A 13,484-nucleotide genomic window follows, 5' to 3' on the forward strand; every position below is an offset into this window, starting at 1 on the left:
TGGTCTCTTATGGAGTATATAAGGGAAGGAAAGACCATTGCACAAAATAAGATTGAAATCATGGAACAACAGTAGAGGATTTAGTCTTGTACAAAAAGGTGTGCATTATTCAGGAACACACATTTTCAATAACTTGCCAGCAGCCATAAAAAGCTTAACAACCAATGAAATTCAGTTTACGAGAAGCCTAAAGGATTTATTGGTAGCCAACTCCTTCTACTGCATTGATGAATTTCTCAGTAGAACCAACTGATTTGAGTGTATATATGTATATATTAGTACAATATAACTTCTGCACAATTTCAGTGCAGTAATGTGTTCATTCTAAATATGTGTGTGTGTGTGTGTGCGTGTGTGTGTGTGTGTGTGTGTGTGTGTGTGTGTGTGTGTGTGTAAGTACAATCTAACTTCTGCACCAGTTCAATGCAGTAATGTGTTAATTGTAAATAAGTATTTAGTAGTTGTATTACACATTTATTACCTTATAAATAAATAAATAAACTTTTTTTATTTTAAATTCAGTGCATTAGTATTTGCAAAATGATTCTTTCATATAGTGTTCATTAAAAAATGATGACCATGCCACTTGGAACCTGTGGAATAGTACATTAGCTTATTTGTTTGAGATGTAAATATTTGTAATATGGATCAATTGAAATGAAATAAAATCTAATCCAAATACTCTTAAGTTGGTAGAGGAGTAAGTGAGCGGGACAATTTATCAGGAGATATCCTCAGTCCTTACCCAGAAAGCACCACTACATTTAAATACCTGGTCCAACAATATCAAAACATCAAAGATTATGGAAAACAGGATAAGGCTAAATTTAGTTTTATAATAAATTATTATATAACAATACAAGGGCTATAACAGAATTATGTGATCTACAAGTGTCATGTTTACCACCTTCGCAATGACCATATTTGTGAGCGAATAAAAATTGTCTAACGATGTAGCTCTTTCCATGAGCAGTGTGACATTTCTCAAGTGCTTGATGGATATTAGTATGCCTGCTATACATTGTACATAAAAGTATCACATTTTTTTCCAAACTATCATCCTCTCTCTTCACAATTAGAAACACAGTGCGAGGCATATTATGTGTTCTGCTACTGACTACTGGGAATCTTTTCTGACCTGAAGTTCACAGTGGTCTATCTAAAGTCCTTTCTCCACCCCCCACCCCACTTTTTTCCCTATGCTGTTCCAATGAGCAACTAGAGATTCAAGAATCCTCCCAAGCAACAGAGCCCAATTTGTGCCACTCCATACTCAGTATTATAATCATTGCATTCTATTGCAGCTGCCTGAATCACTGTCACACATCAGACTCCACTTGACTATTGCCAGCAGCTAGCTAACATGTGCCTCCAAAATAATAAAGCCCAACTACACATACTGCTTAGGGCACACAAAAGGTATGCAAGAAACTTTCAGAAAACATCTGTCAAGTAACTCACTATCAAACTCATAGAGGCACAAAGTGAATGTTTCAGTAGTCTGCTGAAAGACCCTGTAACCTTACAAAATGCTAAAAGAATGTTTCTTTGTGCAGAGGTTCAAAAAGTTTATAGAAAAGTCTTCCTGTTCTTAAGAACGGAATATTATTTCATTGGGAGTAAAAATACTGAAACAAGCCATAAGACTATCTATGAAAAGTGTTCTCTAACTAGAAATAATACTGTTTTATTCATGTTTGAGTATCACATTTTACCTGCCACAAAAACAAAAAATTATAGAAGACAGTAACATTAAACAGAAGAAGATGTTTCTGGATTCTGATTCCATGCTTCATTAAGTCTGTTTCTAAATGCTATGGGTGTTGAAGAGAAAGAGAGGAAAATGTTGTTTCCAGATGGCATGGCAATACTGAACAGTGACCAAAATATGGGACAACTTGAGAGAAGAGTATATATTTCTACAAACGTCACAGCTCAATGACTCAAGGAAAACTGACTAATTTTAAACCTGAAAAAGACTGTGTGAGGCATGTTCAGAAACAAAGAGAAATCAATACATATGGATTTAGAGGTGGATGATACAAATCTGGGAGAAGTACAACCCACTAGGTTCTTTGATGTTACTGTGGGTAATGAACTGGTGTGGAAATAGCATGCTCATTCTGTCTGTAAGAAACTCATATTGATAATGAAGCAACTATCTCAGTATGCAGACAAATAACTTCTATGCACAGTATACTGTGGACTCTTTGAATAATACCTGCAACATGGAGTGACAGTATAGGGAAATACAAACATTCAAGAAACAATATGAGTGTTCACATTACAAGATGAAAGCTGTTAGGATCATTTTAAGAAGAAGGGCTTCTGAAACATGCATAACTTCTTCAAAAATCTAAGCATCTTAACTTTTACATCTTGGACCATATTTAAACAGTAATATACATCACAAAAGATAGTTCAGAGAGGACTACTAATGTACACATACACAACACATGGAAGAAGAATTATATATGAAGTGCACCCCACTAACTTAAAAATGCATGAAAAAGGATATCAGACTACTAAGAAGTCTTCCTAGATCTCTGCTTGATAATATACATGACAATAACTTTCCAAAGAAGTTCAATGACTACCCAATGGAAAAGGAATTTTTTGGAGTTAAAGAGTACATACTAAATCAAATTTGTATATATAGTTCTTTATAATCTGTGATATTGGAGAGTTTTATGTCTTTCATCCTTATGTTATGCAAAGGACAGCAAGTAATAATCTCCGTTCCCAGAGCACAATGAAAGAAACACATTTATTGGTAAACACATAACTGAATAGTTCATAGTTCTGATGTGGAATGGAAAATAATAGCCACTTCTAGTTGAATGATAAAGTCTCAGTTAAGATTTCCTGGGTTGGTGTCTGGTTGATATCCAGATTGCTTAGTCCTAGTCTGACTTGAGGGCATCTTCAGTGCAAAGGCAGCTGTTGGGAGATTTGTGCTCAAACTGACAGTGGGCACCAAAATACAAGGGTGCCAACAGGCTTGGCCATGCGATGATGCCATAGGCAGTGCCCAGCCAGTGTCCAGGTTGGAATCAAAGTTGGACTCCTAGGCCACACTTGGTTGATGCCCAGTCGGAGTTCTGGGCTGCCTGGAACTGTTGCTGGTAAGCACTACCAATAGAAAGGGTGCAGGGTGCAGCCAGTGTAGAGGCCAGAGTGTGAGCAAATGCTGTCAGTGCAGAGTCTTAAGTAATTGAGTGGTAGGGTTTGTGTGAGGTGTCACATGATGTGCAGGTGCAACATAGTGCCATGCTCACAGTACAGTGATTGTATGTACCGTGTTGATGGTGGGTGATGCTAATGCCTCTAGATAGTCCAGCATGTGTACACAGAGTGATTTGTTGCTGTGTACACAGATCGGTGGGTTGCTACTGTGGTCTGCCAATGCTAGTAATCATACAGTGTGTTCAGCTGTGTGTAGCTGACTTAGGCAGACAATGCCAGTTATATGGCAATCCACCAGCCAAGTATGTATGCTCATGGCAGTAGTGGCTAGGAGACTGGCCTGGCCACAACAGGGAGAGTATCAAAATGATTGCTCCTTAGGAAATAAGTGATTTTTTTAACTGTCATATATTACATGCACATTTATTGTACGTAATGTTGTCCAGCAGCAACAAATGAAACTGAATTCATTTCAGTTCAACTCAGTGCATAGAAATCAGGAGATAGGCACTGTGAAAAAAGGATCCAAAGGCTGGACCTGATCTCACATTTAGGGAACATTTTGTTTTCAGAGAATAAAAATTAAGAAAAATAAACTCTTACAGGAAGAAATACTTACTGGAAAAGTTAAAGTTACATTATTGAAGAGGACTGCTAACTCAGCATATCCACAAAGTTTAAAACAGTGAAGGAATATAGAACATATACCACAGTAGGGGCATACAGAAAAAAGGAGAGCAAATGAAGGAAAGTGCAAAAGTAGAGAAGAAAGTTTAAAAGAACTTTACGCTTACCTATGGTCTACTCTGTGGCAGGTATGGAATCAAATATGGCAATAATGTTCTATATACACAATTCTTAAGTACTGATGCCAGGATGATTGTAACAGGCAGACTTTATTGATGAGGCAAATACCTAATTCCCAAAATTTTTATTGAAAATGTCTGCATTTCTCTTGTAATAATTCCTATACAGCCAGTGTACATATAACATAGTACAATTTGAAGATTACAAACATGTAGTATAACATGTTTACCCAGAGGAACATTTCTAATCAGGCTTGCTAAAGGCAATAATAATGTACAACTTTATTCATAGGTTTATGTAATTCATTAAGTGATCTGTAACACGATAATATTCCCTTAGGCTACATAGTCTTTGAGTTTCTATGGAAATTAGCACAATATAATCAACACTGATTGTAATGAATTGTGGCCTAAATGGGAATTTAGGGTTCAACTGGAGTAAAGAGTATTACAAAGAAATTCAATGACATCTTGTAGAAAATAATTGTTCTGCAGTTAAGTTCAACACACCTACTGGGTACTGGATTTATCTGATTAAAATCAAGATTAGATATCAAAGTCATGTCATTGTTTCCATAACTAAACATACAGCTACACAAGTGACGCATTTAATGGCCGAATTGCTTGCAGGAAATTTGCTAAGAGCACAATTGAACCATAAATATTTTCTCACAAGCGCAGTCCATAAGCCTATTATATATCTTGAAGTAAGAATGCATATTTTTAACTGAAGCTCAGCACATGGTCCCAAGCTTTATAATCTGAACACAGTGTATCTACCACAAGTCCACTCATTTAATTTGTGTTGGAGGCGGGCGACACAGCACTTCTTGTCTAACAGAGAAAGGTGGTACTGTGGTAAGACACTGGATTTGTATGTGCGAGGACAGCAGTTCTAATCCTCATCTGGTCATCCTGTTTTAGGTTTTCTGTAATTTCCTTAATTCACTTCAGTCAGATGCCAGTATGGTTCCACTAAAAGGACACAACCAAATTCCTTCCCTAATCTGAATCTGTGTCTGTCACCAACATAACATTAAACCTTAATCATCCTTCCTCTTTTGTTATTCATATGCAGTATGAATGTCCAGCTTATCTTGTACAGGCTCAAGACTGCTTTTGATTATCTGTTGGTGTGGGCAACAAAATGAAGCTGTCATTCAGTCCATTGGAGAACCAAGCATTCATTGTAATTGAACGCCTAGTTCCTGTGATCTTGTGACAAATAGACATCCTGGGAGAAATCAACTGCCTGGGCCTCACATGTGTCGGGCACCTAATTTGGCACAAACATGTTGTAGAACTAATGACCAAACCAAAGGGCAGGCTGTGCCTACTCTAGCCACAGCTAAACCCAACATCTATTAGGATCTTGGAACTGCCCTGTTTAATATACTGCTGTGATCTGTTCACAAGCATGCAGCAGCAATCTAGAGTAACATGGGAAGAAGTCCTGACAACTGGTACATAGGACTTCCCCAGTGCTGAAACAAAGAGAAAAATATTTAAGTTCAGTAAACTAGATAAAAAAAATCATATCTCTACGAGCAACTTGAAACCTTCAGCACAGGTCAGGAGCTTGTAGAGGAACTCTGGCTCAAGTTTAAAAAAAAATAGTTGACCAAGCAGTGGATCGATATGTACCCAGTAGAATAGTTCATAACGGGAGGAAACTTCCATCGCATACACCCACTGTAAATAAACTTCTAAAGAAACAGAGATTGCTGCATAATAGGTGTAAAACAAAGTGTAAGGTTATAGATAGAATGAAATGCATCTGACTGTCAAGAGAGCAATGCATCATGCCTTCAGTGGCTACTGTAGCAGCATACTGTCAAATGATATTTCACAAAATCCAAAGAAATTCTAGTTGTATGTAAAGGCTGTTAGTGGCACCACAGTTAGTGTCCAGTCCCTAGCAAATGAAACAGGAACTGAAATTGAGGCAAAGACAAGGGAACAGCTCAAATACTTAGCTCTGTTTTCAAATGTTCCTTTACAAAGGAAAACCAAGGAGAACTGCCCCACTTTAATCCTCATACCACTGAAAAAATGAATGAAATAGGTATTAGTGGTGATGATGATGATGTTTGGTATGTGGGACACTCAACTGTGCAGTCATCAGCACCCATACAAAGTCCCAATCTTTACACAGTCCAATCTAGCCACTTTCACAAATGACGATGAAATGATAAGGACAACACAAACACCCAGTCCCTGGCCAGAGAAATTCCCCTAACCAGCTGGGAATTGAACCTGGGACCCCGTGATCCAGAGGCAGCAATGCTAGCCATTAACCCATGAGCTGCAGACATTTATTAGTGTCAGTGGTGTTGAGAAACAGCTGAAATCATTAGAACTGAACGCAGCTCCAGGCCCCAATGGAATCCCTGTATTATTGAATTTTCAGCTCAGTTAGCCGCTCTTCTCACTGTAATCTATAGCACATACCTCAAACAAAAAAACAGTACACAGTTCTTGGGAAAAGGCAAAGGTCACACCCGTCAGTAAGAAGGGTAGTAGAAGTGATCAACAGAACTACTGACCAATATCCTTGACATTGATCTGTTACAGAATCATAGAACATATCCTGAGCTCAAGCTTAATGAGGTATCTGGAACAGAATGACCTTCTCAATACCAACCAGCACAGTTTTCAGAAACATCGACCATGTGAAACCCAACTCACACTTTTCCCACATGACATACTGAAAGCTTTGGATCAAGGTAACCATGTAGATTCAATGTTTCTTGATTTCCAAAAAGCATTTCACTCAGTACTGCACTTATGCCTATTGTCAAAATTATGATCATATGGGGTATCAAGTGAAATTTGTGACTGAATTGAGGACTTTTTGGTAGGGAGGACACAGCATGTTACCTTGGATGGAGAGTCATCATCAGATGTAGAAGTAACTTCGGGTATGCCCCATGAAAGTGTGTTGTTTATGTTGTATACTACACGCCTTGCAGGCAATATTTATAGTAAAATCAAGCTTTTTGTAGATGATGCAGTTATCTACAATGAAGTACAGTCTGACAGAAGCTGCATAAATACTCAGTCAGATCTTAAAAGGATTCCAACATGATGCTGAGATTGGTAACTTGCTCTAAATGTTCCGAAATGTAAAATTCTGCACTTCACAAAATGGAAAAACATAGTGTCCTACAATATCAGTTAGTCACTTTTGAAATAGGGATATGAAATGATATGAGCCCATACGTTCAGTTGTGGGTAAAGCAGTTGGTAGACTGGTTTATTTGTAGAATACTGAAGAAGTGCAATCAGTCTACTAGTGAGATTGCTTACAAATCACTCAAGCGATCCACCCTAGAATATAGGTCAAATGGATGGGACCCGTACCAGGTAGGACTAACAGAGGAGAATGGCAGCACAAATGGTCACAGGTTTGCTTAATCCAGGGCAGAGTGTCACAGAGACACTGAAGGAATTGAAATGGCAGACTCTCAAAGACAGATGTAAACTATCCCAAGAAAGTCTATTAACAAAGTTTCAAGAACCGGCTTTAAATGATGACTCACGGAATATACCACAACCCCCTACATATTGTTCACATAGGGATCATGAGGATAAAGTAGAATAATTACTGCATGCACAGAGGCATTCAAACAATCATTCTTCCCATGCTCCATATGTGAATGGTACAGGAAGAAACACTACTAACTGATACAATGGGACGCACCCTCTGCCATGCACCGCATGGTGGTTTGCAGAGTATAGATGTAGATACTCTGACACCCACTTCACAGTGGTTTACAGGGTATGGATGTACATGTAGATGTTGTCAAAATCATTAGTTTGTTTCTGTTATACCTCTTACATAAATTGCATGCCACATGTATTTCTCAAATTTCCAGATAAATGCTTTTCAAATGATGTATTTATGTGAAATGTAATTTCTTGAGAGTTAAGCTAAAGCTATGCACTATGTTAAAAAATTATTATCAGTACCATTATACTGATACATTTTATATATTTTGTCATCAGTATTAAATCCTTGGAATTTGTAACGCGTTGAAAGGGGGATGATGGCAAGTTATATAAAGTAAAGAGACTTGAAGGCAGTATTATGGAAAGATAAGATGAAAGGATGAAGGTGAACTGACATACGCAATATTGCAACAAATTATAATACCAAAGAAGGCAGGTATGTAATAATTCTAATACCAAAGAAGGCTGGTGCTGACTGGCGTGAGTTCTACTGAAGCATCTGTTTTACATGCCATATCTACAAGATATTAGCACCCTGCCACCACCACCTACTCCAGTCCTGTAACCCGGAAGGTGTACACAATCAAAGGCAGAGCCACGTGTGAAAGCACCCACGTGATCTACCAACTGACCTGCCTACACTGTGATGCGTTCTATGTGGGAATGACCAGCAACAAACTGTCCATTCGCATGAATGGACACAGGCAGACAGTGTTTGTTGGTAATGAGGATCACCCTGTGGCTAAACATGCCTTGGTGCACGACCAGCACATCTTGGCGCAGTGTTACACCGTCCGGGTTATCTGGATACTTCCTACTAACACCAACCTATCTGAACTCCGGAGATGGGAACTTGCTCTTCAATATATCCTCTCTTCCCGTTATCCACCAGGCCTCAATCTCCGCTAATTTCTAGTTGCCACCGCTCATACCTCACCTGTCATTCAACAACATCTTTGCCTCTGCACTTCTGCCTCGACTGACATCTCTGCCCAAACTCTTTGTCTTTAAATATGTCTGCTTGTGTCTGTATATGTGTGGATGGATATATGTGTGTGTGCGAGTGTATACCCGTCCTTTTTTCCCCCTAAGGTAAGTCTTTCCGCTCCCGGGACTGGAATGACTCCTTACCCTCTCCCTTAAAACCCACATCCTTTCGTCTTTCCCTCTCCTTCCCTCTTTCCTGATGAGGCAACAGTTTGTTGCGAAAGCTTGAATTTTGTGTGTATGTTTGTGTTCGTTTGTGTGTCTGTCGACCTACCAGCACTTTCATTTGGTAAGTCACATCATCTTTGTTTTTAGATATTAACAAGAAATATCTATACAAGAATGGAACAATTGGTATAAGATCCTGGGGTAGGGTCAATTTGATTTCTAGAGAAATGTAAGAACACATGAGTCAGTATGGACCCTAAACTTACATCACAAGATAGAATAAAAAAAAGACAAAGCCACATTTGTAGTATTTGTATATTTGGAAAAATTGTTTGACAGTGTTGACTGCAATACATTCTCTGAAATCCTGAAGGTACCATAGATAAAATACTGGGAGGGAAGGTTCTGTACAACTTGTATAAAAATCAGGCCCAAATTATAAGTGTTGGAGTATCATGAAACATCAATAGTAATTGAGAACTGAGTAAGAGAGGTTTATAAGCCTATCCTCCATGTTATTCAATATGTACATTGGAAGAAGTAAAGAAAACTAACGAGAAATTTGGAAAATGAACTAAAGTCCAGGGAGGAGAAATAAAAATTCAAAGATTGCTGATGACTTTGTAATTCTGTCAGAGAAGGCTAAGAACTTGGAAGATCAGTTGAAATTAATGCATAGTGACTTGACAAGAGGTTATAAGATGAACACCAGTAAAAGTAAAGTAAGGGTAACTGAATGTAGTCAGATTAAGTCAGGTGATGCTCAGAGAATTAGGGTAGGAAATGAGATTCTGCAAGTGGTAGAGAAGTGGTATCATTTTGGCAACAAAATAACTTCCATATGTCAACATTCCTGCATCACAGCCTGGACTGTTACATACATTATATAATTCTCATAATGGAATAACATTTTAATTGAAAGTTGCTGCCCAATATTGGCAGATAAATATGATGGTGCAGTTCCTGTGTTGTTAAGAAGAACAATCTAATGTTCCTTCCTTGTTATGTTTTGTTTTAATTACACTTGAGAATGAGAAGTGCCCAAAACTAGTAGTACAAAAAAAATATTTTAAAAGAAGCCTGGTGAAATAGTGTGCTTCCTCGAATACTATTAAATCGAGAATGTTGTGGAGTTAATGATGAAAAATATACATCTGATTCATTCTCACTAAAATGCAGTAAGTTTAACAGTCATTGGAAAAGTAGGAAGTCTGAAACAGTTGCAAGTAATAACTGTGCTCACTTGGTAGATACTGCATCTTTAACTACTGCTAAACATTGATGACTAGGGTGACATCGACTATGCCTTGAGAACTGCCATAATTAGTGCTCAAATTTGTTGTCACGATCTTCTTAGTAGGAATCCTTGGCCATGTTTATATCTGATGGCTGCACATTATGAATTGCTCCGTCAGGTAATCTGATGTGTCCAACTTAGTATCATTTCTGTTGGTTGTCTTCTCTGACACCAATCTAATATAACTAACAAATGCTGCCTTAGTATGCTGAAGGGTACAAGGTTGCCTCCCAGCATGTGTGGCCACCAACTGCACCCTTGTTCTCACATTACAGATCTGTTTGTTTTGTGATATTCTAGAGTTCTCATATATGTCTCTAGCCAATAGTGTGAACATTTCTTAGAGGAAATGTCTCTGTGTGTGCTGTATTAATCTATTCCTTGAGTCATCATTTAAAGCCAGTTTCTGAATTTTTGTAAGTAGGCTTTCTGAAGATAGTAATTTACACAATATGAAACTGAGATGTGCACTTGCTGCTACCAGTAATACATTTAGTACTTTAGTACTACTGTTGTGAATACAGATCTCCAGACTACAGTTATGCGAGTTTGCAACTGGGGAAAGGGGCGTTTTTTTCTTTTTTTTTTTTAAAAAAAAAAAAAGGTCATGTCCGTCCATGTTCTGCTACATTTCTTAGAGGGGGACCTTTGCCTTTCTGCTTGCCTTATTAAACCCCCTGTTGTTTGCCAATTCTGCCAGTGGACTCATGAACACAGTGAAATTCGTTGTTGGCGGTCATTATAGTTAGACTGTGAAAGGGCGGTTTTACCTGAATGGGATGTTTTCTCCTGCTGGTTGGGCCACAAATCCATCTAAGTGACTAAGCACTCAGGCAACCAATGAAAAGTTTGTAGAATTCCTTGTTATTTTCAAGACTCTTAGTTTTCAGTTCAAATGGCTCTGAGCACTATGGGACTTAACTTCTGTGGTCATCAGTCCCCTAGAACTCAGAACTACTTAAACCTAAATAACCTAAGGATATCACACACATCCATGCCCGAGGTAGGATTCGAACCTGCGACCGTACAGGTCGCGCAGTTCCAGACCGTAGTGCCTAGAACCGCTCGGCCACCCTGGCCGGCACTCTTAGTTTTCAGTCTCAATGTTGGCTGAGAAATTTGGGAATGTAAAAATATAAATGCTTACAGTAAATGTTTTCTGGGTGAGGGGCCAGGAGGGATCACAGCACTCATTCTGTCTCCCTTGGATACACACGGGGGAAGGTTGTAGCAAGCTAGACTTAAGACTGTGACACTCACAGTCAACCAAGTCTGGTTTACTACAGTCTTTCTTTGGGTTTTTGATGGGAAATAGGGTGTGTAAGGTGCAGGATCCCGTTGTCACTTGAAAAGCTGGCCTTAAAAATTGCAGTAGTAGGTGTACTGTATGATGATAGATCTATTGGGTTGTGGTATGGTGATTCCTACAGTCTTATTGGGAACAGATATGAAACTCATAGGCTGAAGTGCAGAACTGCAGTTTGTTGGGTTCTACAAGAAAAAGAAGATTTCATATTTCCAAAATCAATCTTTATCCCGTGTACGGCTCGTTCCATGTCAAAATATGTGACTTGGTAAGAGGTAAAAGATGTCCAGTAAGTTTTCCACCATCTGCTTCAGCTGGGCGAGAGAAATTGGCGTGGCGCCAATGCACGGTGGGGCTTCGCTAATGGCAACTATCAAACGGCAAGGCCATGTAGGGCTGTTCGGAGCGATAACGACAATTTCCCGTGTCCGACGCGGCGCGACGTGCAATGGCGGCGGCTGCGCTCGCCTCGGCGCGACCCCTGCGCACCCAAGCGGCGAACGCCGGAAGTGGAGTTAACGCGCCGCTTCCTGGCAGCAGCGCAGTACGCTGTGCGCTACGGGAGCGTGTAGTTGTAAGTACAGGTGTGCGTGTGTTGCGCGGATCTGTCAGTGCCTTGGCTGGTGCAGCGATTCCGACGGCTGCAGTCTTCAATAGCGGTATGCTCACTATTAGCACTGCATGATTCACTGGCATTTTTGAGAGCTCAACAATTGCATTCGAACGCTGGCTGATCCTATAATATTTCTGGATCTAAAATACAATTTCATTCCTTATTAAAAATCAACGACATTTGGGAACTGAAACGAGTGTCATGCTTTATAAAAAAAATACGTTTTATCAATTCCTACTAACTTTTCTTAACATTTGTCAAGAGGAAACTAAGTCTTGGCTCCATTGTTGCGCGCACCCGGCGAGGAAATAAGTGATATTCACAAACATAATTCGTATCCTGCTCTGCCACACACACACATAGCAATTCGTTTTGAAGAAATCCAGGACATGTAATAGAAGCAAGTGTACCCTGAGACTTTCGTTGCGAATTCTCAAAATGAATTCACTATTCGTCGCTATTCTCCTTGTATCTGAAAATGCCAAATGACCTGGGTTCTAAAATCACCCAGTGCAACGTACCTTCCATTCGCGATTTTTTCCTCGTGGTATCCCCAACGTCAAACTGCCATACTAAAAATGTGAATATGGCAGGTATTTCCACGTGTTTGAAGGTTGCGTGCCTGAGGGTAAAATAACATGAACAAATTTCATTCAAACTATGCTCTAATTAAGTTCAGAGCATTAGGTACCTTTTGTAAAGCAGTAGCATTAGTATGTCTGGTGATTAATAAACAGAATTTTTAATACTTTTAAATATTATTTTTAAGACATTTTACTTCGTTTATTTCACCCTTCCCCTTACCAACGAAACTAATACAAGGGCCTCTCCCACCTAGTTCATATTCGGCCTCTCCCACCTAGTTCATATTCTGGGCACCTCTTATTGTCAGTGCTTCTTAGTACTTGACTAATATTATGGAGTTTTTACTGCTGACAAGAAGCTTACCATGTGTTTCGAACTCCTACGTAATTCCAACAATTAATTCCAATGGTTACTTACAACGTTTCGGAATAAATTTTTGCAGTGACCACAATCAAAGATCGAGGCACTTGTTTTCATTTTTACTATCATATGAAGGGCTTATTTCAATAGTGGTACAAGTCCATTTTTGTTCATTCTGAGATACAGAGTCCTAAAGTTAAAAGAGCGTAAAAAATCTGCAGTTGAGATGTCAGAAATATTCAAGTATACCTGTATATAATTATAGGACTCTGTATCTCAGAATGAACAAAAATGGGCTTATACCACTACTGAAATAAGCCCTTCATATATCCATATTCAGGATGGACGTTCTTCAAATCCATGTTGGGCATACTCAGCTCTGTGTTTCGACTTCAAGCGAATTCAAAGATGATTCTTCAAGCAAGCCACGGCCGCTTCATTCTA

At 39.0% G+C, this 13,484-nt stretch overlaps 1 protein-coding gene across 1 annotated transcript in view; it reads left to right on the plus strand.

The window, feature by feature from the left end:
• The first annotated feature begins 12,036 nt into the window (after positions 1-12,036).
• Positions 12,037-13,484, plus strand: part of LOC126174086 (uncharacterized) — a 258,315-nt gene continuing 256,867 nt past the window's right edge. Inside the window, exon 1 of the mRNA XM_049921007.1 lies at positions 12,037-12,141. The gene's annotated coding sequence lies outside the window, so the exon portion shown is untranslated. The remainder of the gene's footprint in view (positions 12,142-13,484) is intronic.

Source organism: Schistocerca cancellata, chromosome 1, assembly GCF_023864275.1.
Source record: "Schistocerca cancellata isolate TAMUIC-IGC-003103 chromosome 1, iqSchCanc2.1, whole genome shotgun sequence".
In the NCBI taxonomy this organism is placed as follows: Eukaryota; Metazoa; Arthropoda; class Insecta; order Orthoptera; family Acrididae; genus Schistocerca; species Schistocerca cancellata.